Source organism: Ostrea edulis, chromosome 3 (assembly GCF_947568905.1).
Source record: "Ostrea edulis chromosome 3, xbOstEdul1.1, whole genome shotgun sequence".
Lineage (NCBI taxonomy): Eukaryota > Metazoa > Mollusca > Bivalvia > Ostreida > Ostreidae > Ostrea > Ostrea edulis.
The window spans coordinates 55,096,301-55,117,958 of record NC_079166.1 but is presented as its reverse complement, the minus strand read 5'-3'; the positions used below and the strand labels follow the sequence as shown (position 1 = coordinate 55,117,958).

The 21,658-nt window shown below is 34.8% G+C and overlaps 1 protein-coding gene across 1 annotated transcript in view; it reads left to right on the top strand.

Moving 5' to 3' along the window:
* The first annotated feature begins 315 nt into the window (after positions 1-315).
* Positions 316-21,658, top strand: part of LOC125676423 (E3 ubiquitin-protein ligase rnf213-beta-like) — a 357,493-nt gene continuing 336,150 nt past the window's right edge. Inside the window, exons 1-2 of the mRNA XM_056160943.1 lie at positions 316-373; positions 10,222-10,294. The gene's annotated coding sequence lies outside the window, so the exon portion shown is untranslated. The remainder of the gene's footprint in view (positions 374-10,221; positions 10,295-21,658) is intronic.

The following is a 21,658-nucleotide window of genomic DNA, read 5'->3' as shown; positions in this document are numbered from 1 at the left end:
TGTGCATTGTGCACTGGTTTTGAATAACTTAAACTGTTTAAATATCCCAGCGCCTTGTATGTATATGGAACAAATAATTTTGCAGTGTTTGTAACTGAGGGTAAAACTTAGGACAGCTGGGGACCCAATGGGAGATTTGCATTTCTATAACAATTTATCACCCATTTTAAAACAATGTTAACAAATGTAGAAATCAACATTATCATTAGATCATTTAGTGGCTTGAAATTTGTATTTCTTTTTCAATTAATAATTCATAAACTACTGAAGATTAGATAAATGTCTGAACCAGGGCCTCTGAAGTATGCAGTGTATTCAATATCTGGCCGGGTTTGGCCGACAGACAGCTAAACTGGCACAAGGTGTGAAGAAGGTAAGATTAAAATAATATTTTCAGGCAATTGAAACAAAGAAAACATATGTATACAAATAGAAAATTTCTTGATATTATAACTTAAGGATTTGTGTTTGTTGGATAAGTTGATAAATAATACGCAATAACAAAAGTATGGTCCCAGATAGCAAGACAACGTCGGGCCAACGTTGGCCCAATTTTTTTTACAACGTTGGGCCACTGTTGATAGTCCTATGTTGACCCTCGGTCATTTTGCTCATCGGCCCAACGTTGGTCCAACATGTTGGCATACTGTTAGGCCAATGTAGGTATAATTGTAAGCAAACTTACAGTCAAAATTGGTAGTTGGTTGTTTTGGTTGGCCCAATGTTGTCCCTTTGTTGAAATGATGGCATTACTGTTTAGCCAACGTAGATAATATTGTAAGCCAACTGACAGCCGACAAATAGACTGGTTGGTTATAGGTTGGCCCAATGTTGGCCCTTCATTGGTTGAAAGGATAGGTCAAATATTGGCGGTTATTGATCTAAAGCTTCTTTTTTGTTGGTCAATTGTTGGCTATACTAGTAACTTGCATCTATGAAAACAAATTAAATGAATACCTGTTGAAAATACATTTGTAAATTATCCTTATATTGACCTTTCCCATGATTGTTTGAAAAAGTACAATAGACATTTTGACCTGCATTCATAATGCATAAATTTAGAAAGAAAACATTACATTCTGCAAAATGATTTTTTATATGAATTAAATTGTCAAAAGTTACAAAATAGGTTTGAAATAGATGTTGCTAGACATTTCTGGAAAATAATGATTTAAAAGTTTTTAATCCTGGCTCACTTCCTCACTGTCCTTTTGTTGCCTTTCCCGCTCTTTCTTTTCCCCCTTTGTCTCCTCCCCATCTCGATATCTGGCGTACCTCGGCCAGTTCTTAATAAGTGTTTGGATTTCACTGTCAGTTACACAACTACAGATTTTGTTTTATCCTGAAAGCCTCTGATTGAAAATACAACTAATTTGGTATTGAAAGCAAATCAAATACTGGTACAGAATCCAACATATAGATCATATAATTAAGTCTTTTAAAGACAATAACGTACACGTATATTACAAGTACATATTGGTCTATAAACCTTAGTATCTTTATCAAAAAACATGATCATGTATGCAATAAACATTAGATGGAGACAAGTTGAGAGAAAAATGTCCAATGCTCTATTACTTACTTATTATGTCTCTTAATTCTAGATTTGACAGCCCTGTATTTGTTCCTTTCATACTTCAAATTAATTGCAATGCTAAAGTTGTCGTCATCAAAAAGGACAGTATCTCCGAAACACATGTTTGATCATTGTCACCTCCAATGCATATACGTTTTCCAAGCTTTAAATCACAAACGTATATTTATATTAGTTAACTGAAACGACCTTTAGATACATGTCCAAAATAATAAATGTATAGTGTAATATTTATTACAAATGTACAAAACAGTGTATTGTACAGTATTGAATTGAACCCAGCAGAGTAACAACCAAATAATACAGGCATCTAGCATTGGAAGGGGAGGTACTTATATCTATATTAACATTAAGTGCCTTTGAGCATAAACATGATAAGAATGGGAACAATTTACATAGTAAATTTGAAATATATTAAATATGATTATAAAAATAGTCATACTTGCATCTCTTTTAAGAAGCAACTGCATGTAACAGTTGAATAATCCAAAATTTTAAACTGTGGGAGTTCTGTATATTGAGTTTATCAACCACCTGTGAGTAATTGAATTTGACGGCTCGAGCCATCCCACAGTTTGGTGTTTTAATCGCTGCGACTCCCCAGTTTAAGCAACTCACCTGACTTTTCTTTCAATGTAATAATAAAACTGGTTGGGTTGTCTTGATTTATATATTTATTCACATCCTGTCCAAGGGAACTTATACTGTTGTAAGAAAATTTCTAATGCAACACTCATGAAATCAGTCATACATTCATAGATTGGGTTAAAATTTTGAGCTTAGGACTTTAAATCTAAATAAATAATCATGCGCCCGCTTCAAAGAATAGAAAAAACCCCAACTATTTGATGTGTTGGTCACATTCTTTAGTTCTTAAAACAAATATAAATGGATGCAGTCATCCAATTGCATGCATGGACAAAGAATGTCCTCTAACTATATCAGAATATGCCTCTTAAATTCAGCATTCTTTAACGTTATGCAATCAAATATGCTTGCAACACAACCATTGCGCCAACATAAAGATAAAAAGTTTACAAACGTGGAACCAACGTTGGCACAACGTAATGCTCCCCAGCTTGCATCTAGTTCGCAGTACAGCTATTGGGCCAACATTGGGCAAATGTAACCATCCCAACTTGAAACACTTAATATATAAAAGAACTCGTGCTAACATCGGGCCATCGTACTATTACCAGCTTAATTAAACATCTTTGTTAAGGATGCATTTCAACATTGGACCAACTTCAGAATCCCAAAATCCTCGGAAAATAAAGCAACTAGGAGTTAATTTAAGTTGGACCAGCGTTGGGCCAACATAGAAATCCCAACATGGTTGTGGAGATTGGCATGTTAACATTGGCCCAACGCTTTCTACCCCAGGCCCACCATAAAACCATATACCAATGTTGGTCCAACGTAGTCATGCTATCTGGGGTGTACAAGGAGCTCGCTTACATCGCCCCCAGACCCCAGGTAATTGTATCGCTTGAATTCGAATTTACAATCAGAAAGTACTCTTTGATAGTAAATTTGATACTTTTGCCTGTGATTCAGACAGAATGTCGAAATAACTTCCCCTATGTCATTATAGTTGTAGCATACATACATTGTTAATCAAAATACGTTTATTTAGTGAGACATGAAAGCGGATCAAAATATCCAGTTTTGATTACTTTGCAAATATATCATAATTATGTTCCCGAAACAAAGCTTGTGAACATATTGTTTTTACTCTGTTTCTTCTTCTTATAACGGAAGACCTTTCTCTTATTCTAAGGGTTGTTTCTCTCTCTATTATTATTATTTTTTCTTACAAATTTTGTGTGTGCGATTTCCTGAATATGCGTCGACTGTTTTTTGTGAAATTTTCAGGGATGGTAGATATTTACTTAAAGCTGACATGAATTAATAAATATAGTATAATTCTATATGTCCGCCATATTTCTTTGCTAATCCGCCATATTAGTTGGAATTTCTATTGTTATTTGTATCGGGGTTCGCATGGTATATAAGGGGACGAGCTTTGCTACGCTTCACTTCACATCAGTGTCTTCGATTTACCTGTGCGGGTAGCTTCGACGGGTAACACGTACATCTCCGATACTAATTTATAGGACATCAAGAAGAAATGAAATCACGTTTTGGAACACCACGCAGTGCTCAAAATTATAATAAACATATCGTACAGTAGTAAATCATTCTAAATATATATATTTGGATAAATATATATAGAATGCCTTTTCTTTACGTGAACGTGCGTACATTTGCAGTAAATATGTCAAAACTATACAAAAATGCGGAGAAATATTTCATCTTTTATCTATTGATAAAATGGAATAAGCAAAGAGTATACAATCTATACCATTCACAATTACTTAGTAAAAGGCAAAGACATAAATACTACTGTACTTATAAAAATGGCATGTATGCTCGCAATGAAAACGCATCGAATGCGGCGACTATTTACCTGGGCCTACTCGTAATATCTGTAAAGGACCGCAGATGTACGTGTACACTTGTCGAAAATACTCTAAGTAGTAGTACAACTCCCTCTATTTGCATAATCCATGAAACAAAACGATAAACTCCATTTGCATTCCAACAGTAAACAACATTGTCCATTGTACAGACTGCGACACACTTAGCCCGTGCCGATCAGCTATCTTCAATCAGGGGAAGTATCAGAGTATAATATTTACCCTGTATTGTGCATGAATCCTTATAACATATGATTTACTGGTCAGAGTATTACAGATTTATCAATCAGGAAATCATTTAGGTACATAAATTTGCATATACAACACTGTACGAGTGTATGGGATGAGAGAGAGAGAGAGAGAGAGAGAGAGAGAGAGAGAGAGAGAGAGAGAGAGAGAACCGATGATCTTGTAATAATCGTGCTCTTATTAAGACAAATGATATCGTTAATTCAATAAAAAGAGAACAGTACTAGTAACTCAATATTGCTCTCATTAATTGATAATACAGATTTATTTGATTCATTTAAAGCACGCATTAATTAAAAATTAAACATATTTTTAAATAATGTTATTTTCAATTACTTCATTTTATGCTAATTTGGCGCTCAATAGATCTTATATATCTATGCCATTTTGCGTTATTACATTCTGCGTCTAACTCGACGCAAATTGTACTAATGCAAAATGTAATAATCGAGTTTATCATATTATGCGTCGTTATCAAACATCAAGGGGAGAGGACAAGAGTGTCTGTCACCCACCTTTAATAACAATATCCATTTATTGTTAGTTTGTAATGCAAATAAAAGATACATTGAGTGACAACCCCTCCCCCACTTACCCCAGCTTGAAAGTTCTGATATAATAGTAGAAGACACACACCACCACCAATTAAGAAAATGAAGATATGAGGCACTCATAGTAGAGGACTCTAACCACCCCATCCGACCCCCAACGATTGAAGAAAATGAAGTGTAGGGGGAAATTATTGAGGTAGTCAAAGTAAAAGACTCTTTAACCCTTCACCCCTCATTAGGACTTTGCACATCGGACAAAACATCTTGGTTTGTTTGGGTGTTTTGTTTTATTTTATTGCTGTTTTCGTTCATCTTTTTTAATTATTATTTTGAATGGCAAGAAATTTTGAAGAATCCAATTTTCCATTTTCCCCCCTGTTGTACCCCCCCCCCCCCCCCATGAAAAATGACGATACATGTCTGGTTATTACATGTACATTTTGTTTTGCAACACATGCATGTATACTAATTGTATGGTGCATGTAGAATTGCACTCTTTACCAAGGTTTCCTTCATTTACACAGTGTAAGGAATGGTAAACCGAAATCACAAAACAAAATGCATAAAGACCAAGATATTTTCAAGCGTAGGAACTTCATTCATGAATACATAAATACATGTATTCAGAAAAATCGCATGCATGCATTGCAGGACTATAGCATTTGTGTGTTTTAACGTTTCTGTAACATGCCATAATGATTACTTTGAGGCTTGAGTGTAATTTATTCATAAATATTTTCATTTCGTAGATCTGGCGCAATGGCCATACCGCTGTACGTAGAAATTTCAAATTCAAATGTATTCGATAAGATGTTAGTATGCATAAATCAGTAAAATTCGTGTTGAGCTTTTATTTGATATGATACAATGTCAATATACTGTAATGCATTAGTAGGATATGCAGAAGGCAAGAGTATAAACATTTTCTTTTTTCATTATCAGTATCAATATCTATATGATCACGAAAAAACATTATACCGATTTAGATATCAATAAAAACAAAGCTGCATAGTTTGGGAGCGGGGTTTTTAATGAGTCTGATGAAATTAAAAGAAGGAATCCAACATTTGCATTCAAACTAGATATACTTCAACATGAATTAATCTCTGCTCTGACTGAAAGCATGATTCTAAATTCGGGAAAGAATCTTGCATACAAAATAATTAATAGGGGAACACATAAATTCGAGCTCCTTTGGAATTTAATGAAATGTAGATATGCACCTTTCTTTCAACACGAATTGATATGTTGTTTCAGGCACGAAAACAGAGGGTTGGGGTGGGCAGGAAGGCTGGTCTGCTTTCCCCACTTTTTTTGACAATTTACTTTCCCCCCGTTATTCTAACATACAAAGTCAGTATTTTCTACATGCACAGTTCAAACTAATATTTTTTTAAAAATTTGTAATGAATTCAATTTTAAGCATCAACTTCTGTAAGTTTCCAATAAATTGTCAATCACAAATTTTTAAATAGCTGGAAATTTTTAATGCTTGAAAGCTTACATTTATATAAGTGATCAATTTTCTTTCCTTCTGTGAAATGATATATTATAAATCGAAGTAGGACGGTCTCTCTCTCCCTCTCAATGAATACGGACATACAGAGACCGTAAATAATTATGTGGTTCCAAAAGAGACAACAAAACTATATTTTCGTTTATAAATTTCCTTTCATATGTGTCTTTGTGTAATGAACTGTTTATTATGGATGCAAATGTAATACACGCATTTGCACACAGATGTATATTTTCGATCATTATTCCCTTATTTGTATATCCAAGTTTGTATATGATCATCGAGAAATTTTGAATTGTGCACGCAATATATCCAACCAGATATTAGATTCCCCATTTCTATAAACTGCAAAACCTCGACCAGACAAGCATTCAATACAGGAAAAATTTTCGACTCTGACATCTCCCCTGATTGAAGACACACTGTTTGGCACGGGTGAAGTGTGTCGCAGTCTGTATAATGGAATGAAAACGTGTTGTAAAGTTCTAACGAGATACAAATGCAGTTTATCATTTTGTTTCGTGGATTTATCAGAATAAAGAGAATCTAATATTTTCGGTAAGTGCACATCTCCGATACCTGTTGAATAGACGCCCGTATTTGATACTTTTTTTGGCGATTATACCTTGTGCATTGCATATTATGCATATGGCATGCGCCTTTATTTTGCAAGAATTGATATAAATAATATATTTTATGCTCTTTGCCTATTCCATTCTATCAGTATGTAATTGGCAAATGATTTATCCGCATTTATTTTATTAGAAAATGCAAATACTTTTTTTTTGCATTTTTGTCTAACTTATCTAAACTTGCAGAATGTTGCATTAGTATACAATCAATATTTTGTAATTTTGAGCAAATCATAATGTTTTAAAATGTTATTTTATTTGTTTCTCATTCCCTATATATTACTATCGGAGATATGCACTGGTCGAGTCCACCTAGAAAAATCACTCAGGTGTGACAATCACATTTGGGGTATATACGGGTAGAGTAAATTAGGCTACCTGAAAGAAATATGGCGGATAAGATGAGAAAGGTGTACGTATTTATTAATTCATGTCAGCTTTAAACTAAAAACACCTTTCCCCCCGATTTTGATTACGTCAATTATTATGAAAGATATTGACGTTTTTCCAAGTTTCAGAGGGTCACTTTGTCCAGGAGTGTTCTCGAAAACTACAACTTCAATTTTTTAGCGATTGTAGAGGAGACGTGGTAGATGTGACTGGGCGTATTGCGATTTGTCTGTTGGAAAAGGCGCCGAAGCTCGCCTGGACTCGAAAATGCGCGACAATTTTTTGGTGCAATTTCTGATACATTTTCGTTTATATCTTTTTATACAAAAATAATTTGCAAAGACATATATAATAAATGTTGTAGATAACGACAAGACTTATCCTACAATATCATGTTTTAGGGGCCAGCCCCTCAAATAAAGGGCCAAGAGGGGTCAAAAGTATTTTCTAGATATCTAAAAAAAAAAAATGACAAGATTTTGTTAAGCATTAGTGAAGGAAAGTTGTTTGTTTTGACATTTTGCAACTGCTGATGCCAGCAAAATGATCATTGGTTACGTAATAAGGGATTTTTAGGGGAATGACAGGTGATGATAACAAAACAGTGATCAATTTCATAACTCCTATAAGGAATACAAAGTAGATAGTTGGGCAAACACGGACTCCTGGACACACCAGAGTTGGGATCAGGTGCGTAGGAGGAGTAAGCATCCCCTGTCGACCGGTCACACCCGCCGTGAGCCCTATATCCTGATCAGGTAAACGGAGTTATCTGTAGTCAAAATCAGTGCGGCAAGAATGGCCTAACAATCGGTATGAATAATGTATAAAACTTTGATGCATTCTATCTCTTAAACGAAAAATAGTTTTTAAAACATCATAGGATATAAATTGGTCAGAATGTGACTCTATACAATATGCCATCTTCTAAATTTGTCTTACATTCCCTTTTAAGGAATTCAGGGGATGGCCCCTAAAACTGAATATCTTATATACAGTGGAGCCTCGGTAATCTGGACGCCATTAATCCGGATGCTTCACCTTCTGGACGATTTTTCTAGGGAACGGAATTTTTATGCATTATTTTGCATCATTAATCCGGAAATTGGCGTTCCGGATCCGAACGGTCACTTTTTACTACAAAACGTTAAAATGTATTGAAAATTGTACCGTTAATCCGGACGGTAATTTTTTTAGGGAAGGTCTGTGTCAATTTTAGCGAGGGGTAAATTATAAAGAAAACAAGCCAAACTGTCTAATTGAAGTGATTATCTGTACCATGTCAACACCTCCCTTTAATTGGTGGTATGTGATGATATGTCAATTAGATAGCACATGCCGATCGAGACATTGTATCGCCAATTTTCGCACATAAGATCTGTAGTGCATGTAGTGTTGAATTTTGTAAATAAATCTGTAGCATATTATTTTATAGTCTTGATCAATAGTATTGATAAAAAGGGGGCCTCCGTGGCCGAGTGGTTAGAGCATCGCGCTCAAAATCACACGGCCTCTCACCTCTGTCGGCGCGGGTTCTAATCCGGTAAGTGAGAAAGTTTCCCAGTTTACTTTCGGAAGGTCGGTGGTCTCTTCTCAGGTACATTGTACCTGGGTTCTCTCTTCCACCAATAAAAACTGGGCGCCACCATATAACTGAAAATTGTTGAGTGTGGCGGAGTGTGTAGATTATACTTTTAGATTCTGGATTTTATACTGTTGATTAGCATGAAATATACATTTATATGTAGTACGTTTTTAATGTTTAGAATGGCACGCATGTAGAATGTACCTGTGTACAATTTATGCTTGTTACGATGTTGTAGAGCTTTATTACTGTCGAATTGCTGTGCTTTGAAATGCATGTAAATGTTAACATTATCATTATTTATTTACTAATGCAAATGGTTAAATCAAATGATAGAATGTGTTGAATTTACTACACATCAATAAAGCAGGCATATTGGTTACTTATAAATAAATAGAAATAGAAAATATGCGATTCAGTTATCCGGACGCTTCATTTATCCGGACGATTTTGCTGGGAACCCAAGTGTCCGGATTAACGAGGCTCCACTGTATCTTGAAAACTAAAAAACATTTTGTTAAATTACTCCTCGACACTTCGCGTCTCGTGTGATCTGATGATCCGCGCCTGTCAACGAGACGTGATCCAACTCTTCGGATCAAATTACTGTAGTAATACTCTATATGTCCCCATACAACGTGGTATATATGCTTTGCAAATTTCACCCCCTTCCATTCCCCTCTAGATATGCACATGTTTTGTTTTTCATATTTGTCCATTACTAAAGGGGCATGGACCTGATTTGAGCTGAAAATTTTAAAATTTTATTTTTCCATTTTTAATATTCAGCAAAAATTTGAATGTCAGTTCTCAAGGTATATGGGAGAACAAAGAATTGTGAGTGCTGTATCTATCTCACTTGTAACTAGAAAATTGATATTGAAATTTTGGTTCACCATTAGAAATACGTTAGTGAAGCATTGTGAAAAATAAAAATGGAAAAATAAAATTTTCACCTCAATCGTGTCTATGCCCCTATGACGTAAGTCAGCCTGATATGTCAGTGTCCAGCATCAATGGCGCCCCCTTTAATCACCGCCATTTACAAAATCACTTTCTTTTTAATAGATATAGGGCTAACGGCGGGTGTTACCGGTCAACAGGGGATGCTTACTCCTTTGTCAGGAAAATACACAAGTCGCTGATAGGTTAAGAAATATTTCCATAACGTCAATTTTATTATGGAAGATATTTGATTAATTTTTCTTTCGATTATTCCAATAGTAATGCGGTTCCCAAATCAAAGTACTGATAGTACTGAAAGACGTTGGTGTGGGTTTGGAAAAGCTTAACTGAGGTAAACTTAAAACATTACAGAGATAGGAATTGTCTGAATGAGGAATCATTAATGGTTATTCATTTTGTAATAATAATTCAATGATGGTAAACAATGGAAAAGAGGTCATAGATAGTGTATTCAATCCAAAAGAAGAAAGTTTTAAAATGCAGTTTCAATAATTGAATTAAGATCATGCATGGCAAATGCTCAAGAGAATAGAGGAACATGAAACTCATATCAGTAGTATAGCCGACACATGAGGTGGGTAAACAATGGGGCTATTGTGTGAGAGAACAATAGGGGATCATCCCCTAACAATAGAGGTGGGGAAGAATGACCTCCTCATGACCTTGAGGAGAGAATGTTACCCTGATCTAGTTTAGAACCCCTCGTACAATAGAAGGGGTGATGGTGGAGCTCAAGGACGTCAATGGATGGGTGGCAAACAATGGGGGAATTGAAAACTCAGTACAAAAGATCGTTTTTACCTTGGGAATTCCAGTGATGTGTATATATGGATTACACTGGGGGGAATCACAAAGGACCGTTTCGGATCCTTAATCGGTGTGTTTCCGTTTCGCGCTCCGGGTTTTTAGAAATGATTAGCACACAGTACAACAAAAATGTGGGTCTCGATCTGTGACTTTCTTGAGAGCCATTGTCTGTAAGCATCAAAACATGTGGAAAACGACCGACACGGATTTTGACGAAATTTTACACAAAGGATACATCCTTCAGTCCTTTAATCATGACACCTTTAAAAATGGGCTTTGACTCGTGTTTCCTTGGCAACAAGACATCCAATTTTGTGCAAAGACGTGCCCTTCAGTAAATATTGAATTTTCCTTTATAAAAATGTGTATATTCATTTTTCATTTAATTTCCATTGCTATTTAATTAAGCTATGTTGTGTGTAATTTTTAAAAATAAAATTAATTTGCTGCAACACCTTAACAAGAAATATATGCCCTCAAATACCCCCAAATCCCACTGAAAATGAGAGAAAATTGTTTCAATTTTGTGCAGAAACACAACCACTGATGGATTGTTCTTACATTGTTAAATGTGTATCGCATCTACTAGAATAACATATCAAAAAATTAGAGATGTCATATTTTATTTAAGAAAATAAATTGATTTTGAAATTTGCACTATTGCGAAAATATGTGAGTTTTTCCGAAATCTAGATCACCTCGACTCTTGACTGCAATGCCTATTCCAAGTATATTCATAATGAAGACAAGTTACGTCCCTTTTCTGAAGTGAAAGTAGAAATTCGTGAGTGGCGATTTGGATATTTTGAGCTGGTTTAAGTCTTTAAATCAACTAGAATTTTACATTTGATACTTAAGTGTTTGTCGGAGGCCGTTATGCCCTCGATGGGTAGCTTTCAATGATGATGTATCAGTGGATTTACGCTGCGATCGGAATTACAACAGGGAGAACTTGTATGCAAAAACTTCTGAGAAGATTAGCCGAAAAAGAAACGCACAGGTGACATTAAATTTGTCCAATGCTGTTGTCATAACAATTCAGATTCGTAAGTACTTTACTATCATTCATTTTGCCTCAGTTTGTAAAATAACTAGACGGTAAACAAATATATTGTATAGATTTATCCAATTCCATATGCAATTCACCGTCGAATATAAACTTCAAGCAAAATCTTGTACATGAGAAATGCCCGTGCCGATAGGTGTTTGTGAATAAGATTTATCACATTAACTTTAACGTTTGTAAATATTCATATATCTGTCAATTTAATTTCATTTTGAAGTTTGCAATTGCTCATTCTGATGTTATTTAAACTTATCAATCAGCAAGAAATATTTATTATTGTTAATATACATTTGTAGCTCTGACAGTCAGGGGTGCAGATTCAAGATTGGATGTTCTAAATGAAATTAAGACAGAAATATTTTCTGTGAGGAATGTATAAGACTCAGCATCATCATTATGACAACACAGTTGTGGGTCATTAAAATTTAAGTGGATCCAACATGGCTGGAACTTGTTTAAAGATTGTTCAACTGTAATGTGTCCACTGAGAAAATCACAGAGGCTGAAACTGTTGGAGAATATATGACAACCTGTTTTTGAATTTCTCATCCCCTTTCATGGAAGGAACTGTACTCAACTGAACAATGCAACTGTACATGTCCATAGTTTACAGAAAAATACTGATATACATTGTACATGTATATGCAAAAACAAATATAGTGTGTTAGTCATTGTTTACAAACTCATTTTTAGATAAAGCTTGAATATATGATTGAAGATTGTTTAATTTATTTTCTAGGCTGAGGGAGAGCTTCACAGACTGCAATTTAAAATGTACAATTTTAATCTAATAGAAAACATTCAAGATGTCTGACAGAAACAGGACAACTTTAAATTCATATTCTTAATATAACAAGATGGACACAAAATTTGCTTTTAAAAAAAATAATACTCCACCCCCACCCCGAATTGGAAGTTGGGCAGTATTTTTTGTAATGCATGCATCTTATAAGTCATTCATCTACATGTATGACACATAAACCCATATTATAATTTTGATACAAAACCAAAACCTGGTTTTAACAATAGCAATTCCCCACCCCTGTAAATTGTGTTGTTATAAACAATGGATGTTTTGGGAATTTTAATGGGCATTGATTTGCAATGCAAATCTTTTTTAATGCCATCATCACAGAATCTGGTATTCATGGAAATGAATGAAATTATTTGCAACAAAGTAATTAGAAAAGTACACTTATGTATTAATGGAGAAAGTACTGACACAAGCCAAAAGGCCATCCATATGCAGTTGTTTTTCCCCACTAAAGTTGGATTAATCGAGAAATAAAGAAATGAAATGAAAGGGTGGTGTACTGGTGTAAGTAGATTATGACCTAAGTAGCATCATCTTTCTGATACCTTGCAGCTTTAGTTGACACACAAAACAATTTAGAAATCGTTAGTACATATATATGTGGGTAGCTGATAAAAATCAGTGTCAGGAAAATGTTGGGGAAAAGAATGCATACCCAATCATTAATATACTACAGTTACATGTAGCTGTTACAGTTCCTATTTAATGTTTCCATGGAGACAAAACAGTCAGATTACCAATATTTTCATAACAGGACTTTTGGACTAGCTATCTCTGGTCAAAACTGACTCAACTGAGTATAAGTAGGTAAAATACTTGTAGTTTAAAATGTAACTGAAAAGAAATCTAAATCGCCAACATAATGTTTCCATGGAAGTAGGTTTCTATAGCAACTAATCTACAAATTGAATTCCTTCTTAATTAGTATATTTTAACCAGCCTATGAATACAAAGATGAAGTTTTGATATTGTAGAATAAATCTACTGAAGTACATGTACATTAAATTGTTTTCAATGATTATGGTTGATGTTTCCATAGTAACTTTCTAAGTTTTCTTCATATTTTCTCCTTTGTAACAATTAAATTCAAATGATTAAACAGAGTCATATAATCCTTTTACAGGAAATACCTAGAGATAAATATGTAATTTTATCTTTTGAAAAGTAAAATTTTTATTCAATACAAAGTAATTCAAACACATTAAAAAAAAATTCATTTTCATTTTAAATGTAATGATCATCTACCAATGCCTTTTGACTTGAAGATTTTTTTAAATGTTTCTACACCAACTAATCCAACTTATGACTAATCCTTGGAAATTATGAAATGGGATGAATTAAATCATATATAACTTTCATTGATGTGTGTTGTTGTGTTTTCTTGTAAATGATGTCATAAAATGACTTTAAAATGATTTTTTTCAAAAATAGTCAAAATGCTAAAATATTGATTTTTCAATAGGTAATCCAATATTGATTTATTTATGTTTTATTAAGAATTCATTATGTTGAACCTAATCTTTAAGCAAGCAATAGAGAAATTTGTACATCAGTAAAATTAATTTGTTTATGTTTATTCAAAAACAGGCCAAAATCGAGCATTTTCAAGCATCTTGGGAACTGTTTTCACAGTGTTTTTGTTACCATGGCAACGGTACCTCAATTTTGAATTTTGGTACCAAATTCTATGAGAGGGTATCAAATAATCACTACATGTATATGCCAAATTTCAGGAAAATCGGTGAGGGTGCCTTTCCACCCCTATAATAAAAATTTTGATGCTTACAGAGAATGGCTCTTAAAACCTTTACGTAGCAGTGATTCCCTATATTGTCGGATCATACATATCGTAGTAAAATTCTTTACTGTTGTGTAAAAATTTAATGAGTGAGATTATGGGGAACGGCATATAGATTCAGATATAACCTGTAACATAGAGAGAGATGAATACATCGACATTCAAAGAGCGGATAAAAATATGTAATAGTATACTAGACTGTTCATGGATCCCTGGGTATTAGCCATAATAAACAAATCTTGACAATGAAATGACCTTTGAATAGCTGTGGTCTCCTTTACACATCGATGGTAGAATTCAATGTGTACATTTTATCAAATGGAATTTAAAATTTAAAATCCGCTTCCAAATATATTGCATGAATGTTTTGAATTTCAATTATACATGGTTTTAATTTTCCGTTCGGCGTAAACATTTACTGTATACATATATATACTACATCATCGCAATTCCCCAACATTAAAGAAAAAAAAATTAAAAACATTTTGTGATGAATCTTATTTTTCTATTATTATTTACAGTTCATTCATTTCGGCCTCGTAGTCTGGGGTAATTAAGTGCACCCCAACCCCCCCCCCCCACCCCACCCCCCAATAAAACCCAACCAGTTGTCCAAAGGGTTTCGTGTAACATGTCAAAATGAAGGTCTCGACGAGTAGAGCTCGGTCCGGGGTCGTTCAGTGCAAAATGAAAAAACCCGAAAGGCATCATGTTACATGTCAAAATGAAGGTATCGACGAGTAAAGCTCGATCCGGGGGTGGTCTGGGGTCGTTAAGTGCAAAAAGAAAAAAATCCAAAGGGTATCGTGTGACATATCACTATGAAGGTCTTAACGAGTAGAGCTCACCCCGGGGGTGGTCCGGGGTCGATAAGTGCAAATAAAAACGTTTTTCGAAGGGTATCGTGTAACATATCAAAATGAAGGTATCAACGAGTAAAGTTCGTGCATTTTTACATTTGTAAACGCTAGAAATGTGATGCAGCAATACTCCCCGCAAATACAGTGTCTTCGGGGGCCTTCCGCGGCGCGGCGACCGGGTCATCGGTGACCAAGTTATCGGTACCCAGGAATGTGGCGACGAAGAATTCGGATACCGGATCTCGGAAACCTCGATTTTCCGCCGTAAAATGGCTGAAATATTGCCAAAAACGGTGTAAAACTATAATTGATCAATCAACCGATTTCTCGAAAACTCGAGAGGTTTGAATCAAGTTCTTCAGGAAATTATTTCGGTAAAATATCACATGTTAAATAGGACAAAGTCATTAGAAATTTAAGCATACTCAAATTACTTCATTGTAAAAACATATCATATTTGATACGTCTATGTAAGACAAACCAAAAACATGTCATTGATAACAAGAGACTGCAATGCATAATATAGAAACAACTTTATTGACTATGAACAGATAAGTCACAAGTATGGTTTTCCACACAGTTCTTAATAGTTTAGTAAACCAGAAGTGATGACATATTGAAACAAAAGTACGTACTATCCACCCTTCTGTGTTTGGTAAACCAGAAGCGATGAAAGAATTAGATAGGTTACATGAGGAATATGTTTTGGTTCCAGTTGACAAAACTTGTAACAACATTGTCTCTGTTTGTAAGGCCCATTATTACAATTGTATTTTAAACGAACTTGGCATTAATTCCACTTTTGGTAATCGTACTTATACTCCAACTGCCCTTTCAAAAGATGAAATTCTTCAAAATCACGCTTCAGTTTTAGACACATTTAATATTCAAGTCAATGGGTCGGCTGAATATGAGTGACTATACCTATACTGGATTTCTAAACGTCATAAAAACCCTTACAAAGATACATTGCTGGATCCAGTAAGTGTTCCACCAAGCCCCTATCTTTACTCATCACGAAAATATTAACAGTTGTGAAGGAGAAACTTCAAACGTACTGTACGACTATATATACCAGAAGAGGTATAGATGTGGATTCTAAAAAAAGGAAGTTTTAGTAAACTTGAAATCAACATCAAAACGTATGACTTTTCAACACTTTACACGACCATTCCTCACAATAAATAAAAGACTAAACTTTTTGACACCATAGACAGTTGCTTCGTCAACAAAAACGGATAATAGAAATATTCATATCTAGTGGTCAGTCATTCAAAATATTACTTTGTTAAACACCACTCTGATTCCACGCACAAGTACTCTGAAGTTAAAATAAAAATTATGCTAGAGTTCCTCATTGACAATATCTTCGTGGTCTTTGGTGATCAGGTCTAAAATTCCAACAGCCTGTTGGATCTCCCATGCCCTCGAATTGTGCTCCTTTGTTAGCTGACTTGTTGTTATACGCCCGTCATTAGACGTCCGTATTATGTTATGGTGCTGTCCGTGCGTTTGTCTGCCTGGCTGACTGGCTCTCCGTCCATCCGGTGTCATGGTTTCCGGACTTTTTCCTGTAACGGATGCATGTACAACTTTGAGATTTGATCACAATTTTCCCCTCAAGAATTGTAAGAGAGAGTTTGCATTTCATCTGGATTGGTCCATCCTTGATCTACTTTAGGGCTATAAGTAGGTCAAACAGTTTTCCGGACTTTTTTGTTACAAATACAGATATTGCCCTGAAATTTAATCACAGGCTTCCTCTTGAAGGATTACAAGTTCAGTGTGCATTTCAGCTTGATTGACCTACTTTTGGGCTAAAATAGGTTAAATAGTTTTCCGGGCAATTGTCATTACGAATACAGATAATGTGCTAAAATTTAGTCGCAGGCTTCCTCTTGGAGGACGACAAGTGCAGTTAACATTTCAGCTGGATTGGCGCAGTATGACATACAGCACTTTAGGGGTAGAAGTAGGTAAAACAGTTTTCCAGATCTTCTACCATAAGTGCCAAAAAAATTCCACTTCATTTTCTTAACTTTGGAGGGAGTCTTCTACTATTACTGCTCAACACGTCTATAAATAATTCTCATTCATAACTCTTAAGCTGGCATTTTCCCCATTCACTACTACTGCTAAAAATAGTTGGAAGGAGGTTGACAGTCACCCAATATATCTTTAAATTTTAATTTGCATCACAAAATGACAGATAAATTATGGTCAGTCAATAACAAGGGGGGCAACCTGCTCTACCATTTAACTACCATGTCCAAAAATGACAATATGATAAATGTTGAACACAACATATAAGTAGTTGTACTCATTATATATCATCCGGTGCGTAATTTCAGCCAAATGGTCTCGAATGAATGATGAAAATTTTAACCACATATATTCATAACCAACCAAACAAACAAACAATAAATTAAACAAATGCCCTAGTCATCAGGTGAGTCTGAAGGTAGTACTATTTTGTTAAATCTTTGTAAAGACAAATGTCGAGGACAAGACCCACCACGCTTCTCAAAAGTGACTTAATGCAACGACGTCATTGCTCATATATCGTTATTGTCTTATAACGACAGAGATTAATCATTGGATTAATAATTGGATTAATTAAAATATTAACGACAATGAATATATCTTCAATATTTTTAGAAATGATGCCCATGGTGTATACATTCATATACAAGGCCGTCTTTAATGTCGGATTAACTAATGCAAGATTGATAAAGATTTCATACAACGGTATTTAATGAACACATTAATCAATGCCACGTTAATGACTTCATAACTTATTAGGGTTAATGTGTCACATTGAATTTCAGTGACTTGTTGGTAAAACCGTGTCCTGAACATTTTAGGGGGAAATACTTTCCAAAATCACTGCCAATAATTAGGATTTCCCAAAAGCACTGCCAGTATCTAGGACATCCCAGACCAGACGTGATAGACATTTAAAAAATTGTGAAAAAAGATATTAAGAGTTGAAAGATGTACTAAATAAGACAAAGATGAAAAAATTTAGAAATATTCGCAGGGTATAATCAACCTTTCCGGAGGAATTTCGGCGAAATCTCGTCAGGCAAATATAATTCTACTTGTGTCTTTCATCCAAACCCCATTCCATTTTATTTGTCGTGTTATGGCATTGATTTCTCAGGATCTGATCTTTTACTTCCATTGACAGGCTTGCAGGCCTTTATGGTCGCGTTATCTGATATATAATCTTTCAAACTTATTTATAGAGTACAGTATACATAGCTAAATACATGGGTCTTCTTTTTTTTTTTTTTTTTTTACAGTGTATCTCCCCGCTTCACAGACAATTTTCTCGTCTTACTTCTCCAGGTTACTGGTCTCAATGAACGTCACATTGTTTCACATGACTGTTATACTCTGTCATCAAATAAAGGATTTGTATGACAGTATTTACCGTTAATGTCTAGTAGGGAAAACCCCACTTGAACTTCAAGAAAGGTGGAAATGGTATTATTTTCAGAAATGAATAAGCAGAAGAAAATTCAAGGCATCTTATAAAAAAATTCATCCAACTGTCCTAAAGCAGCCGCTGCATATCCTTTCGACGACGGGAGATTTCAAAGATTGTTCCGCTGAAGGAAGATGTTAGAAAAAGAAATCCTGAAAAAAATGTGATCCACGGTATCAATACACAATCTGCATGAAGGAAAAGTATGTGTAATATCCTAACCAGAAATAAAGGACATGTTTAATTTTATTTGAAGACCATTGTTATCCAAGGCATGTTTTGTACGTGTATTGTGTAATTATTGATTGTGGAAAGTGCTATTATGAATTATCGGTGGAATAATGAATTGTTAGAATATAAATGTAAAGAAAACCAACATTTACACTATGATTTCCTATTGTATGTGAATTGGAAGTTATTGGATCCTCTCCTGATTTCCTGTCTATTACAGGTACCGCATGTGCATTGTGCACTGGTTTTGAATAACTTTAACTGATTCATTTGTCTGTTTAAATATCTCAGCGCCTTGTATGTATATGGAACAAATAATTTTTGCAGTGTTTGTAACTAAGGGTAGAACTTAGGACAGCTGGGGACCCAATGGGAGATTTGCATTTCTATAACAATTTATCACGCATTTTAAAACAATGTTAACAAATGTAGAAATCAACATTATCATTAGATCATTTAGTGGCTTGAAATTTGTATTTCTGTTTCAATTAATAATTCATAAACTACTGAACATTAGATAAAATTCTGAACCAGGGCCTCTGAGGTATGCACTATTTTCAATATCTAGCCGTGTTTAACCGAGAGACAGCTAAACTGGTATAAGTTATGAAAAAGGTAAGATTAAAATCATATTTTCAGGCAATTGAAAAAAACCCATCTGTATTCAAATAGAAAATTTCTTGTTATTCTAACTTAAGGATTTGTTTGTTGGATAAGTTGATAAATAATACCATAATAAAAGTATGGTGTACAGGGAACTCGCTTACATTACCCTCAGACCACAGGTAATTGTATCGCTTGAATTCAAATGTATAATTAGAGATTACTCTTTGATAGTATATTTGATACTTTTGCCTGTGATTCAGACAGAATGTCGAAGTAACTTCCCCTATTTCAGTATAGTTGTAGCATACATACATTGTTAATCAAACTACGTTTATTTAGTGAAACATGAAAGCGGATCAAAATATCCAGATTTGATTGCTTTGCAAATATATCATAATTCATTTTCCTTTTTTAGAAGTAGAAGACTGTAAAAAAGAGGGATGCAAGGGTGCATTCGTACCAGAATATAAGAGCAAAATCATTATTAGGAAATAGTATCAATGCCTCTTATTTTTTTTAATTCTTTGACTTATTTAGTACATCGTTTCAGCCCTTAATATATTTTCTAAAAAAAAATTAAATGTCTATTCAGATCCGTTCTGGGAAGTTCTAGTTATTGGTACCTCTTTGTTGAAGTCTTAGATACTGGCAGTGCTTTTGAGAAGTCCTAGATATTGGCAGTGCTTTTGGAAAACCGTTGGTATTTTCCCCTAAAATGTTCAGGACACGATTGTACCAACAAGTCGTTAAAATGTATTGTGATATTAACCCTAAGAAGTTATGAAATCATTAACATGGCATTGATTAATGTGTTCATTAAATGCCGTGGTATGAAACCTTTATTATACTCACGTTAGTCAATGTGTTAGTTTATGTGACATTGAATATCTAAACTCTCATCATTTAGTGACAATCTCGTAATACAATGTATTGCTTACTTTCTGTTGATGATTTTTGTTTACATGCATTCAAAGTCACTTCAACACAGGCTTTGACGTAATGTCTAACGACCAAATAAAAAAACCCGCCTCAACAAACCAGAAATTGAGGGGGAAATTTTAACAGTAGACACATTCTCGGGGGTATAAACAACCTTGCCGAAGGCATTCCTTCGGCGATATCGCGTCAGGCAAATATAGTTCTACTTGTGTCTTTCATCCAAACCCCATTCCATTTTATTTGTCGTGCTATGGCATTGATTTCTCAGGATCTGATCTTTTACTTCCATTGACAGGCTTGCAGGCCTTTGTGGTCGCGTTATCTGATATATAATCTTTCATACTTATTTATAGAGTACAGTATACTTAGCTAAATACATGGGTCTTCTTTTTTTACAGTGTATCTCCCCGCTTCACAGACAATTTTCTCGTCTTACTTCTCCAGGTTACTGGTCTCAATGAACGTCACATTGTTTCACATGACTGTTATACTCTGTCATCAAATAAAGGATTTGTATGACAGTAGTTACCGTTAATGTCTAGTAGGGAAAACCCCACTTGAACGTTAAGAAGGGTGGAAATTGTATTATTTTAGAAATAAATAAGCAATTAATTTCGTGGGGACGAAATTCAAGGAAACTTTATAATAAAAAAAATCGTCCACCTGTCATAAACCAGCCACTGTATATATGTTTGACGGCCGGAGATTTTAAAGATTGTTCCGGTAGAAGACTAAACCTGAAATAAGATGAACTACTGTATCAATACACACTCCGCATCAAGCAAATGTATGTTTAATATCCTACATAATTAGCATTAGAATCGGTCCTCTAGTGTCCAAAGGCCTCGGTGCATGAGTCATTCCGACGCAGAAAGATTTCCTACTTCCATTAAGTTCACTGTCGATATTTCCGCATCCAGTAACGTCTTTCTAGACACTACGTCTAAGATTGTTGACGGAAATATCGAGTTCAGTCTCCACACCAAACCCACGGACTTGTCATCCACCCCAAATGTTCAAAGGAGTACCAAAAGGCCCCCAGGGTCCGTCGTATCTGCTCAACTCCTGCACTTGATTATCAACA